Source organism: Gossypium raimondii, chromosome 1 (genome assembly GCF_025698545.1).
Source record: "Gossypium raimondii isolate GPD5lz chromosome 1, ASM2569854v1, whole genome shotgun sequence".
NCBI classification, from domain to species: Eukaryota; Viridiplantae; Streptophyta; class Magnoliopsida; order Malvales; family Malvaceae; genus Gossypium; species Gossypium raimondii.
Window position 1 is genome coordinate 20,118,693 of NC_068565.1, and position 15,476 is coordinate 20,134,168.

At 33.9% G+C, this 15,476-nt stretch overlaps 1 pseudogene; it reads left to right on the forward strand.

Annotated features, from left to right (window-relative positions):
* Positions 1–1,111: 1,111 nt before the first annotated feature.
* Positions 1,112–8,477, forward strand: LOC105785334 (40S ribosomal protein S15a-1-like; annotated as a pseudogene).
* Positions 8,478–15,476: the final 6,999 nt, after the last annotated feature.

The following is a 15,476-nucleotide window of genomic DNA, read 5'->3' on the forward strand; positions in this document are numbered from 1 at the left end:
TTTAGGAAAAGTCGCTAAGGTTGATTGTTTCGAAGGAAAGGGTGTGAGATAGTGATAGCAACCTGCCTGGGTCTGCTGTTTTTCATGGAAAACTTTCCCAAACACAAAGAAACTCAGTAACTTAAGATTCACAACATTTGGTTCTGCTGTTTTTCTGCCTCGCTAAATAGCCTGTTTCTGTAATAAAACAAAGCAAAAACAAAAAAAAGATGAGATTAAATGAAGAAACTAAGCTTGTGATCTCAGCCCTGCAAATTACATGCTCTATAAAACATAAATCAATTCTCATCCAATAATAATTGAATAACACAATTTTGCTCTTAATTGTGCTCAGCTACCCTTAATCCTATAGCCTCGTATTGAAATACAAAACTCACCTCAGGGTAATTTTACGGAAAAGATATATATATATACACACACACATATATATATAAGTTGCTTTCTAGAATTCAATAGGAACTAGAAATCAAACGACTAACTCCATCAAGGGACACGCAATAAGCATCAATACAATTCTAAGATTACATTATGCATTTTCTTTTATTACCTTATAAGTTTTATAAGTTTCATAAATCAAGACCAAAACTAATAGTTCAATTGCCTCTAATTAAAAAAATAATTTTTAATTTTCTTTTTTAAGTAAAAGAATAAAGCTGATAGGGCTTTTTAGTTGAAACCCAGAGAGAGCCGTTCAACTTCACATATGGGTCCGGTGATCAAACATTTTGTGGTTCCTTATGTTACAGTTGATGAAATCAAATATTCAAATATCTACTATATATTTTCATGTATAACAATATGGTTTACTATATATTGATATAATTTGCCTTATGTTATAGTATATTTGATTACCCCATTTGGCTCCAACTTGTATATTCCTGATTTAATTCCCCCCTCCCCCGGCGATTCAGTGTCTTAAAATCAAAATAAAAAAACCACCATATATCATCTTATCAGAATACTAATCCTTCCCCAGCAATTACCAAAACATCCCAAACCCAAACCCTAACCACTCAAAAAGATTCCTCCTTTATCAGGATAAAAGATCCAAACAACAAACATAAAAAGATTCCTCTCTTTTTTCTTTATCGTTTTATTTTTTCTATTCACCGTTCGTAGATCTTGATGCACATACTTTTTTTATTGTTAAATTTTTGTTATTGATCTTATATTCCATTTTCAAAAGCAAAACTGAAATGGTTTTCTTTAGGCTTATAAGAAAGTTAAGAAACAACTCTTAGTGTTTGGTTTTCTTAAATGAGTGCTTTTAACATTTCCCACCCTTCTGCTTGCCTATATTCTATCTATCAATAGAAAATCTGGGTTTTGTTTGAAACCGAAGTTATCATTTTCTACATTTCGAATTTGAATCACCTTTGTAGATTGTTGAAACCTAATTTTTCAGTTTCTACTTTTCGAAGTTGAATCGTCTGTAAAAACTGTTGGACTTTAGTTTCATCATAAAAAAGATTTGGATTTGAATACTATCTAGAGTGATGCATACTTGTTACTAGAAAAAGTGAATATGGGTTTTAGTTGTAATTGAATTCTTGACTTTTCATGTTTTGAATAGCCTATGTAGATTGTTGGACTATATTTTCATCAGAAAAAAAAGATTTTGATTTGAATATGATATAGAAGGTTGCTCATTTTTAATAGAAAAAGAAAACCAGGGTTTTGGTTGAAATTGAATTCTTCACTTTCTACATTTCGAATTTGATTTATGCGTGTAGATTTTGGATCTTAATTTCATCATAAAATGGACGTAAAATTGAATATTATATAGATGAATGCTTTATTGTTACATATTTAATGTAAAAATCTATAGCAGCAGCTTGTATTTGAAAGAATGGTGAGGGTGAGCATTTTGAATGATGCACTCAAGAGCATGTACAATGCAGAGAAGAGGGGCAAATGACAGGTCATGATCCGACCGTCCTCGAAGGTGATCATTAAGTTCCTTTTGGTCATGTAGAAACATGGTAAGTTTCTATATGATCTCTGTTAAAATCTGCTTAACATAATGAAAGAAATCTTCTTTTTTACTTGCTTTCTACAAACTCATCTACAAGAATATATAGCATGCAAACGTACAACTACTCAAAACTGAAAGTAATAACAGTAATAACAGTTTGTTAACTAATAACTACTTAGTAACTGAAACAGTTACTCCTAACATTCCTCGTACTAATTAACTCTTGTCATTAGTAATCGCTTCTTGACTTGAATCACACACGCATAGTCGTTCTCGAAATTTAGTGAAAGCTCCTCTTGATAGAGGCTTTGTCAACACATCTCAATCTGATCTGAAGCGAAACATGCCCTACTTGTAGAACACCACCGCAACCTTTTCTCGGACAAAAATAGGTCCATCTCAACATGCTTAAACTTTGAGTGAAGAACGGGGTTTCTATTCGCAACCGCAATGAACTATCACACCAAATCAAAGACTTCTTAGGATTGACACATTCAACTCACCAATAATGACCGGATCCAAACCAACTCAAGAAGTGAGATGTGCGACACTCTCAGTATTCTCGCTTTGCCGTCGAGAGATAACTTGCTACTTTACGGAGCTCCAGGAGATAGGATTTCCCAGAAACACACAAGATCTGAAGTGGACTGCGATCGTCCACATCGTAACCCCAACTTGCATCCGAGAACCCTTCAAGAAGAAAATTTGACGATCGAATGAACTTTAGTCCATAATTCAACGTCCCTTGTAGATACCTTAGAATTCTTTTTACACCTTAAAATGAACATCCAAAGGTCTGTGCATATCTTGACAAACCAGTTAACCGAGTATGCAATATCTGGTCGTGTGATGACTATGTACTCGCAGGCCCCAACAATACTCCGATAATGGTGGTCATCCTCCACTGGGCCGCTGAGTAGACGAGAGATGACACGTAGTAACCATCGGTGTTGGCGGCTATTCGACCCGCCCATAGACGCCTGCTTGAGAAGGTCCAAAATATACTTCTTTTGGAACAGAAAAAGTCCTTGTGAAGTGTAACGAACTTCAACACCAAGAAAGTATGTCAGCTTGCCTAGGTCCTTTAATAAGAACTTTGCATGAAGTTGTTGGACAAAATTCCCTATAGCCTGAGCATCATTTCCAGTGATGATAATATCATCAACGTAGACTAGCACATAGACTAGCTGGGACTTTGATCGAAGAATGAATAAAGAATTATCCGCTTTGGAAACTTCAAATTTCATAGACACCAAGAATTCTCTCAACTTGTGAAACCAAGCCCGATGTGCCTGTTTAAGACCATATAAGGCCTTCCGGAGCTTGCAAACTAACTGCTCACCATTGTTCCCTTGTTGTTCGAACCCTGGAGGCTGCACCATATAAATCTCCTCACTCAAATCCCCGTTTAGGAAGGCATTGTTAATATCAACCTGCCTAAGGGACCAATTTAATGACACTGCTAGTGCAAGAACAGTTCTGACTGTAGTTGGCTTGACAACAGGGCTGGACGTCTCTTGAAAGTCGATGCCCGCTTCCTGCAAGTATCCCTTGACCACAAGCCTGCCCTTGTATCGAGCAACTGATCCATCATCGTTTCTTTTTATCTTAAAGATCCATTTACAACCAACCGCCTGACGCCCTTCAGGTAGCGGCATGAGATCCCAGGTATGGTTGGCAATTAAGGCATCGTATTCAGTTCGAGTAGCTTCAGTCCAAGTAGGACTTTGAAAAGCTTCGGTAATGGTCAATGGCTCATTTTCCATTATGACAGAGGCTAAGATTTTTGGCTTAAAAATTCCACTCTTTGACCTAGTCTGCATGGGGTGCATAGTAGCTATTGTTGGAGCTCTTATACAACCGTCTGTCTGATCACATGAAGGAGATACCGTCGTTGCAGGAGAACCATGAACTGAAGCTTCAGGAGAATCATGACCCGAAGAACGAGATGGTGCATAACTTGGTTGTGCTACAGAAGAAGGTACCACAGAAGTGGTGCGGACCGGTGCTACCTCACTAACAGAAGAATTTCCAGAGACTACAACAGGAAGCATAGTCGGCTTCTGACAATAATTCCGTGAGAAAGTTGCTGGGAAATTTGAACAAAAACCATCCTGAAATGGAAACCGACCTTCATCAAAACGAACATGACGAGTAAGATAAATACGGCCACCTTCATCAAGACACCTGAACCCTTTCATATTTGGAATACCGCCAAGGAAAACACAAACTTTAGACCGGAAATTCAATTTGTGTTGTTGAAAAGGCCTCAAATCTGGATAACACGCACATCCAAAAACACGAAAAACCCCATAGTTAGGCTTATGATTATAAAGAACTTCATATGGACTTAACTGTTGTAATACCGGAGTAGGGAGCCTATTTGTTATGAAGGCCGCATGCGCAAAGGCATAATACCAAGATTTCAATGACGCACTGTGATCGAGCTAGGAGGACAACCCCATATCCACAACTCGCTCACGCTTCGCTCAAGAACTCCGCTCGTTCGAAGTGTAGGGACACGTGACCCTATGTTGAACACCAAGACGAGAGAGTTCCTTAGCCAAAACACGATACTCACCTCCCCAATTCGTTTGTAGCATCTTGATAGATCGACCAAACTGAATTTTAACCATCGATAAAAGTTGATAAAACATTGAAGAACCTCGATTTGTTTTTAAGGAAATAGACCCATGTGTATTTACTATGCATATCAACAAACGATACATAGTATGAAAACCCATTTGAAGGCATGTGAGCCGCCCCAGTGCATCTCGAGACCACAAGATCAAAAGGAAATTTGTAGACAGTTTGCGACAAAAAAATGGAAGCTTATGAGCCTTGCCCATCCGGCAGTCAGTACAAATTTGATCCAAATGACTTTGTACAAAAGGAATTTTACAAGACTTCAACACACGAGTTAAGGCAAGAGAGCGAGGATGTCCAAGTCTCATTGTGCCAAAGAGTGGCGCTTGAAAATCGAAAGCAATCGTTGATGAAGCACGAGTGGACTTCAACTCCGATCTGTCAATACCGAAGTAGACTTGGAAAACTAAAATCGGTAGAGGCCATCATGCATGTGGCCCTCGAGAAGAATCTTCCCTGTCAAGGTTCTTCACAAAACACGATAAGGATGAAATTCAAAGTAAACTCCATTATCTTTAGCGAATCGCCCCACAGACAACAAATTTTTACACACGTAGGAACATGTAAAACATGTTGAAGGTGTAGAAGTCTAGAACTAGCCATAATCGTAGAAGAACCTACATTAGCTACTGAAGCGCACTTACTGCTGCCCATAACGACTTGTCCTGTACCTTTATATGGAGAGACAGACACAGATTAGAATCATCGGTGTAACATGATTCGTTGCACCCAAGTCCGGATAACAAGTCGACCGAAGTTGTGGATGAAAAACAAGAACACGAGCCGAGCAGTGAATAGGAGAGCATGCGGTTGCGGAGTCAAACCATGAGCTTGATGAAAATTAATCGAAGGGTTTTGACTAAAGAAATTCTCATCAAATCGATGATAACAGCTTTTGAACAATATGGCCAATTTTGCTACAGTTGACATTGAGGTCTAGACCGAGACCACCACGACCACCGCCTCTAGTTCTACCACGCGATCGCCTCGGCACGAACTACGATTACCTTGCTCGAGTCTTGAGAACGCAAAGGTTTCAATCTGCGCTTCATCTTGATATTTGGTTAAGTTTGCTCGCACAGAACTTCGAAAGTAAATCCAAATGTCTAGTTTCACAATCGAAAAGCATGTCACCAATAGATCTAAGGAGATGGACGTGGTAGATGCAAAACCCGTATGGACTCATACTCAATGGGAAGTCCAGATAGAATAACACTAATTTGTTCCTTTACGTGACCAAACTACCAATAGTCATTAAGCTATCACACAAAGTCTTCACCTTTGACAAATACTCTTTAACTGTCAAACCAAATTTTCTTAATCGAGTATAATGCATGACGCAAACTCAAAATCTTAATATCGGACGTTGTACCAAAACGTCTCTCAATAGTGGTCCAGATAGCAACACTCGTCTTAGCTGCGAGAAGATGAACTAAAACTTCATCCGAATCGCCGATAAAAGCCAAGAAGCAAGAAACTTATCTTGCTTTTTATGAATGAGAAAACTGGATTGTCAACCGACGACCATCGGCTCCAAGAACGACCGCAGGAGGAACCAAAACCGTTCCCAAACAAAACCTTCCACCAGTAACCTTCAAGAATCAGCAATAATCGATGCTTCCACAAAGAAGAAGTTGTGCTCGCAAGTTTTACCGTATCATGTTTCGAAAATATCGAGCAGTCAACCCACCATTTCCAAGATCGGTGGTCGAGTTGCCCTCCAAAGTTGGAGGAATGATGCGAGTGTCGATCCTAGAACCGCTTCAAGATTCATGGAAATGCAAAGAAAAAAAAACTGATCAGGAAAGCAAAATAGTGGCTCTTGATACCATGTTAAAATCTGCTTAACATAATGAAAGAAATCTTCTTTTTTACTTGCTTTCTACAAACTCATCTACAAGAATATATAGCATGCAGACGTACAACTACTCAAAACTGAAAGTAATAACAGTAATAACAGTTTGTTAACTAATAACTACTTAGTAACTGAAACAGTTACTTCTAACAATCTCTACCTTTTATCCTTCATTCAAGTTGTAATTTACAGTATACGGATATAGGTGTAAGTGTAGATGCGGGCATGTGTTGGACATTGATAAGTTCAATTTTTTCTTTTATAAAATTTAATGCATTTAGATTGTTTTATCTACATATTCATGTTGTGTATGTGTTGGGTGAGCAACATAGGTTATGATTTGATTTATTGTAAAATGAAGATGCAGGTACGCTTAGGTTTCATTGGCATTGTAGGTTATGTAGTCTACATTTTTTATTTGTTCTATTTTAAACCTAGGTTAGGCATGCATGTTAGGGTTGGGTTCATATATGTGGATAAGTTAAACTTTATCTAAGCTTTTACAAGCACTTGTAGCTTCATATCTCTATGCTCCTGTTGGATTTGTGTCAGACAAGCTACATAATTTTATATCTGATTCATGGTAATATGAAGATGCTAATACATTAGGTTTTTGATTGGCATTGCAGGTTATATTGGGGAGTTTGAGTATGTTGATGATCATAGATCTGGTAAAATTGTGGTTGAATTGAATGAGAGGCTGAGCAAGTGTGGGGTGATCAGTCCTCGTTTTGATGTCAGAGTTAAGGAGATCGAGGCTTGGACTGCTCGACTGATTCCTTTAAGACAGGTTAGTTTAGAAACTTTTCAGTCTTTTAATCTCTATGTATAATGTTTTCCTTATACTGGAAATGCATTTATGGAAGCTCAAGTTCATGTTAGTTTACATACATATGTATGACTTTTATGGAAATACAGTCATAAGAACTGGTATGTGTTTGTCTCAAGAAAAGATCAAAATACATTTAATGGCGTGAACAAAATTTGATGATAATTCTAAAAGGAGTAATGTTTTGTAATAATTTGAGCTTCTTATTGACTCAATATTATATAAAATATTACATAATTTGTAATAATTTGTTTAGTTGGATAATGTTTTGTGTAATTTATGTTACACAAATGTCTTGATTAGTTAATAATGTAGTAATATTAGGAAAAATCTTGTTTATTACATATGTATTACAATAGTTGGACATAAAATAAAGAAGAGTTAGTACAAATTTAAACATGAAATTAGAAAGATGAGTATTCAAAATAATTTTTTTTCTTTTTGCTAAAATTAAGTCATGGGAGTGGTTAAATATTACTAATTGAATTAGTTTATTGCTAACCCATATACTAAAACATGTGTAAGAAATAATACACTTACCAAATGTAGCAAAATGTTGTAAGATTGTAATAATTTGTGTAATTTGGTAATATTTTGTGCAATCACACAACTACAAATGTTGTAATAATTTGTGTGATTGGCTAATGTTTTGTATAATTGCATAAAACATTATGAAAATCGTAATGAACTTTGTAATTGAATAATATTTTGTTTAATTGTGTAATTACACGAAACATTACAAAAGTTGTGGGCAATGTTGTGTTGTTAAAGTCAAGTAGTAAGGGACTGCAGCTTGTTGTATCGAAATCCGAGGAAATGTCTTGTTTGGCATTAGCTATAAGGTTGTTGAATGGAAAGAAAATTGAGTTGTGTATATTGTGGATTGTTATGATTGCAGTTTGGTTAGATTGTGCTCACAACATCAGCTGGAATTATGGACCATGAAGAAGCCAGAAGAAAGAATGTTGGTGGGAAAGTACTTGGCTTCTTCTACTGAGAAATTTTCCTTTTTCATTTTGAATCGAACTCGTTTATTAAGATGGCATCTTTTTGTAGTTCAGCAATTATGCTTTTAATGTTTTGTTTACGATTATGAATTGTTGGGTTGGTAAGAGATTTTTTGTCTATTTGGGAGTTTCATATATGATTGTTATGTTTTTAAAGCATTTTACACTGGCTTGGTGGGTCGTTTTGGATTGCTAGATGATAATTTTTTCATTGGTAAAATTATTTTAGGAATTAAAAATGGTAATGGGTAAGAAGTAAATTACACAACTCATCACTTTTGTCTGGCAGTGAATTTTTATTGGAACAGCAGAAGCTTATGTGGTATTAAAAACCATATGAAATCCACGTAAATTGTTTGACTATTTATTTAATTTGATTAAACATATAATGTTAACCTGATTATTCTTGTACATTGGAATTTAAACCATTCTTTGAAAAGAAAATGAAAGGTTTTCATCATTTCAATCCTCGCTATGATAAAAATTCTAAATTTCTCTCTTGAAAATGCCAAGATTGTTTGTTTAAGCAAATGTGGTTATTGAAATTTTAGAAATTATAAAGTAAGAATGATTATGATAACATAGAAAATTATAATTTTATAAATATTTTAATAAAACAAAATTTTAAATAATATATTTGTTATGGAACATATGATAAAGAGGGTAAAAGGAACAAGAGATAGGAGAGTAAAAAAGAGAGATTCATATTTTAATGAAATAATTCTATTTCTAATGAATCTCAAATTACATCAAATTTATTTTGATTTTGATTTTAATGGACATTCACTTAATAATAAAATACAAAAATTATTAAAAATGGGCTTCGGTTGCATCTAAGGAGGAAGAACTTGGTCGAATTCTCTAAGCTTTGGCCATGGTGGATTCGGCTGGAAAAGAAGAAATGAAGGAGATGATGACTCTTTCTTATTAATGTTTTAACATTTATTTAATTACCTTTTTAATCTTAAATTAACATACAATTCATAACATTACAGGCACTAATCGTCCACCTCAAAATAATATGGTCAAATTCCCACTTAAACCCTTGCACGTTCACTTTTTAAGCTTTTTAACGTTTACGGTTTTTATGATTTAGTCATTGCACCTCAATTAGCCATCAAATTTCTAAAATTTTTGGACCAAAATTCAATTTACCTGTATAATTACGAGCTCAATTTACAAAAACGAGGTCTCGATACCTCAATTTCCAACACCACTGACTTTTGAACCGATACACTTATACCTTGACTAACTTTTCACATAACAAAAATTATTAACTAGAATTCAGTATAATACTATAATAATCTCATAATATTAATAAATAATATTTACTAACTAGATCATTAGAAAATGAAGTTTTGAAACTATCATTTTCGGTATGCTGAAAATCAGGTTATTACAATGAGTTTATTTTTTTGGCATTTTATAATTAATTATTGGATTTTCAGTTTTAGTAGATTAAGAACCAAATATTAATAAAATAAGTATTTTTACTCATTTTCTGCTATTTCAATGACCTGTAAGGCCGATTCGAGCCTTCTGAGTGACTAATGGGCTATTTAAGTGTGTAGGATGTCAATTCAGGTCCAAGAATACAAGGGATGATAATCGGGCCGCGAGATAAGTGAGCTCAATAGGGCAACGAAGCTGCGAAGGCTGTGAAAACACTTGACGCCATGATGAGGAGTAATTCTTTGTATTTTCTTTTTATGTTTGCTTAGTCGGAACTTTTCTATTCCGATGTGAAGATAATTGTAAGCGGAGTGTAACAGCCCGTTTTTAGTGAAATCGGAACAATGGTTTTGGGACTACAAATCCGAGCCAAAAAGAAAATTTATTTTAATATTATTGCATGGTCTGCATTATGATAGGAAAGACGTATGAAAATTTCGATAAGAAAATTTTACCGATTTCATGTTTAATTGTTAGTAAGGACCAAATTGCATAAAGTGCGAAAGTTGAATTCTAGTAGTTAGAGGGATTAAATAGCTATGGAATTCAAAATTTGAGGTCCTTATAAGGAAAATAGACCATTAAGAGAAGTTAGTAGATATTTATGATGATTCATCCGTGGAAATTTAAGAAAAGAAAATGACTAAATTGGAAAGGGAGAAAATAAAAGATGATAATTAATTAAAAGATAAAAATATAATCTTATTTCATCATCTTCCCAAATTTTTCTATGGAAAACCTAGCTAAGAGAGAGAAATTCAAGCAAGCTTAATTGGGTAAGTAATCATGTCCCGTTTTTAGTAATTTTTATATTTTCGAGATCATAATAACCTAATATATCTATTTTGGGGATCAATTTGCAAAGTTATCAAAGTATTAAAATTTTTCCATGGATGAGTATGCTAAAATTTTGAAATTTATGGTAGAAAATGAAAGGTTGTTGATAGATAAACTGTAACAGCCCGATTTTGGGCCTAGTCGGAACAGTAGTTTCGGGACCACAAATCCGACGAGAAAAAAATTATTTTTTACTATATTTTTATGGCTACAATTTCACAGAAATATTTTGTGAAAATTTCATTCAAAAATTTTGACGTGTGGGCACTCAATTTAGTCAAAAGGACTAAATTGTAAAAAGTGCAAAAGTTGAGTTTTATATGTTAAAGGTATTTAATTGTTATGGAATTATAAATTAGGGGTCCTTATATGGTAATTAGACCATTAGTTAGTGATGGACAAAAATGGACATGCGATAAGTGAAATAGGATTTTTTTAAAGTAAGGGCATTTTAGTCATTTGATAATTAAAACAAATTAAAAAGACAAAATAAGGCCAAAATCATCATCTTCTCCATAAGGGCTGGCCGAATATCAGGTTTCTCCATGGCTAGGGTTTGTTCATTCTTTCAAGCTTCGTGGTAAGTCCGTTCTAGCCTCGTTTTTCTTGTTCTTTATATTTTTTAGAATCCCGATAACTAGCTTAAGCTAATTTTACCATTAATTCGAGCTAGAATTTATGTTTGGAAAATTACCCATAGATGAAAAGTGTGAATTTTGATGTTTTATGATGGAATATAAAGCTTAGAATTATGTTAAACGATTTTTGCTAAACAATTTTCAGCGAAAACGAGTGAAACAGTATAATTGTTAAAATTTATTATTGTTCATAAGTGTACTTTAGAGCAAGAATTTGATGTTTATATAGAAGGAAAAAATGTTCAGCATGTCATAAAACATAAGAAAAAGGAATAAAATTTAATTTCCGAGCCTAGGGGTAAAATCGTAATTTTGTGAAACTTTAGGGGCAAAAATGTAATTTTTCCAAAATGTGATTTTTGGACTGGATTGAATAATGTGAGTGTAAAATAAGTTAAATTTTTTATTATAAGTCAAGAAAGACAAGGAATTGACTTTGATTAGTGAAAAAGAAAAAAAATGAGAAAAAGTGAGAAATTTCCCGATTGAATATTCGAAATAAAAAGGGATACAAATGAAGTGACAGAAATGATCACATGTGTGACATGGACTGTGTGTAGGTCACTATGTGAAAGTGAAAGTGATGGTCACGTGTGCAGTACTATGTGAAGGCTACTACGTGTACCGGAATGAAAGGTCTCATGTGTAGTACTATGTGCAGGCTACTATGCGTACCAGATAGTTTTGATCACGTGTGTAGTACTATGTGCAAGCTACTACATGTATCGGATATTAATGGTCACGTGTGTAGTACTATGTGCAGGCTACTACGTGAACCGGAAAGTTTGATCACGTGTGTAATACTATGTGAAGGCTACTACGTGTATTGAATGATAATAGTTACACGGGTGGTACTATGTGCAAACCACCGAATATCTGCTATTATACCGACATGTTTAACGGGATATGAGTATTGGTAAACAAATATGAATATGTGATTGAAATGTGATAAGTTGCAAAAGAATAATTGGAGTGATGAAGTTTCGTACTGTGTTTACAAAATAAATTGTTGTAGTGCTATGTGAATGAGTGAATTTGAAACAGAACATATTTGAACAGTGGAAGTGATGTTAGTTTGAAAAATCACCAAAAATTTTAGAAACTGAATTAGTGATTGAATAAGATATGGAATTAAAGCTTAATGAGTCTACTTTCATATAAAAGAAACAGAGCAAGCAAAAGAGTTAAATATTTTGAGATATTTGAATTTTAGTGAGGCAGGGTCGGATTGATTTCGGAATCCCCTGTTCTAACTTTGGAAAATCATTAAAAAATGTAAAAAAATAATTATGAGTTATAATTTATATTTTAGAATCCTTGATGAGTCTATTTACAAATGAAGTAAACAAAAATATCATCTGAATTTTGTACAGTGAGATAATTCATTTTTAGTGAAGAGAGGTCAGAGATGTTGAGTAGTGAAACAGAGGAATCTTTAAAGAATAAACTGTACTAATTGGCCAAGTAAAAAATTCTGAAAATTTTATGGTAAGAAGACATGTGAGTCTAGTTTTGGGTAAAATTAATGGAACTTAATTCGGAGCTCCGTAGCTCCGGATAAAAATAATTTAGTGACTATAACTCGACTAGATAGTTTTGAATTTAAAAATAAGTGAATAGTGAAATTATGTATAATGCCATTTAAGTGTGTTATATGTATCAAGGATGTGGGATGGAGAGGAGGAGGAGGACATTAAATTATATGAATGAATTGCGTATAATTGGTATGGAATGGAATGAAATAAAATAAAATTTGAAAAATAAAATATACGAATGATTGATGTATAATTGGCTATATGTTCGTTTATAATCGATAGAGGCCGAATTGAATAGTGAATTCATGTCGGTATTGAATTTTATTAATAGAAATTGTTGAAATTTTAAGTAATATGTTTAGAAATAAAATGAGGTAAATATCGATATTGAATTGTTTGTGAGTTGAATGGGAACTATTATGGATATGATTTGAAATAAAAGAATTATTGTAGTATTAAAATACAAATTGGATTGAGAAATTAATTTGAATTGTGAACACAAAGAGTTGTGAATTGAAATAAAACATTGAATTTTTATTATTTGTGAATTAGTTATTTTGGTATATGGATAATGCTGGATGATAATCATGCTTTGTGAAATATTTGTAGTCATAAGGATGATTGCAAAGTGTCTTGTTTTTAGAGTCATTTGGTTATGAGATGTCATAAAAATTGTGAGTTTTAGTGGTTGATGTGAATTCTAAGGCTAATTTACTAATCGATTAAAGGAGAAATAAGTTTGTTGATGGTTGTGTATACGAACTTGGGCATAGGCTTGAGATATGTAATGTAATAATATGTGAAATTAACATGAAGAGATTTATGATTGTTATTAATGTTGATTTTGGCATAATGTGGGTTATTCAAGGTTGAAATAATTTAATGGATAAATTGAGTATATGAATGAGTAGGTATCGATTTTTATAGACTCTATTTATTATGAATATAATATTCTGAAGACAGGTTGTAAATAAATTTAAAAGCACGTTAATAATTTAAAAAGTTTAATTTGGATGAAATTTTGTAAGTCGGTTTAATATGCAAGAAAGTGTATGTGATTTAGTAATGCCTCGTACCCAGTTCCGACAAGGGATACGGGTTTGGGGTGTTACATAAACAACTTTTGTAAAGGAAATTTTCATGAAATTGTGATTTAGGGACTAAATTGAAAAGATGTAAAATTTATGGAAAATTTTTATTTTTTTGAAATACATGTACTGTTATTGTTATATGAAAAATTTAGCTAGGCTTGGAATAAGGATTAAATTGCATGAATTTCATTTTCCGAGCCTAGGGACAAAATTGGAATTAATCAAAAGTATAGGGGCAAAATGATACTTTTGCCTAAGATGTAAATTGGATTGAATTGGATATGAAATGTGTTAAATTGAAGTTAAATTCATTTATATAGATCCAGAAAGATCAAATAAGGAGCTAGATCGAGGAAAAGAAAAAGTGTCGGATTAGTAGATTTCTATATATGAGCAAGTGTCGAGGTAAGTTCGTGTAACTAATTTGTGTATATTTATATGTTTGAATTGAATGTTATGTATATGTGAATTGTATAAATGCTATGAAAATATGAAATTGATCACATGTTCGATAATGCCCGATAAGTAATAAGTTCCTTTTGAATAAATGAAATTCGATGGATACAGGATTTCCGTATTGGTTGTGGTCCTGCATATGTTGTGGACACATCATAGCTCGAAAGAGCATCCTGTTATAAGCCCTCTCGAGCATCCTGTTGCATGGTTTCTACGAGCATCCCGATCGGTATTGATCCTGCATGTGTTGCGGATATACCGCAGCTCATTGTGAGCGTCTTGTTATATGATCGGTATTGATCCTGCATATATTACGGACATATCGCAGCTCTTTATGAGCGTCCCAATATAGGCTCTTTGTGAGCTTCCTGATATGGCTCGCTTGAACTTCCTAATATATGGCTATCTAGAGTTTCCTGATAATAGCTCTTCGGAGTTACCTGTTAAGCTCACTTGAGCTTTCTGTTTCAAACTCTTATGAGTTTCCTGTTATATCCCGGATAAGCTTCCTGTTACATGGCTCGGGAGAGTGCTTCCTGATTATGTACTCTAATGAGTACCCCTGAATATGAATTGACGGATTATAGTTTTGTACACTTTGAGTGTACTACATGTGTATTCATCGATATTTCAGAAAAAAATTCAACGGGCAAAGTTATGACATGGTTAAATTGTATTTGAGATGATTTGTCATGGAAATGTATATGTTATGTGGAAATATGACATGGAAAGCATATGTATAAGAAAATTAGTACATGATGAGCTCATTCATGTTCTTGGTATTTGTATGGATTACTTAACTGACATGATTAGTGAAATTGTGTGTTTTAGGCTTTAAGCCCAATTGCTTGGATGCCAATTATAAGTTTATTTTAATGAAAATAAATGGTAAGTTAATTCCAGTTATACGAGCTTACTAACCATGAAATGCTTATTTTGTTTTATTTTCTCTGTTTTATAGTACTCAGAAGCTCGTGAAGGTTGGAACTTGGTTGGAGACACATCACACTATCCCTCGAACTTCTCGGTATATAAAGCAATCTAACTTTTGGTATAATGGAATGTATAAGCTAAGTTAGGCATAATGATGAAATATTTTGGTTGTAACTGACTATTGGAATGGCTAGTGTAAGGCATATTTTGATGTAATTATAT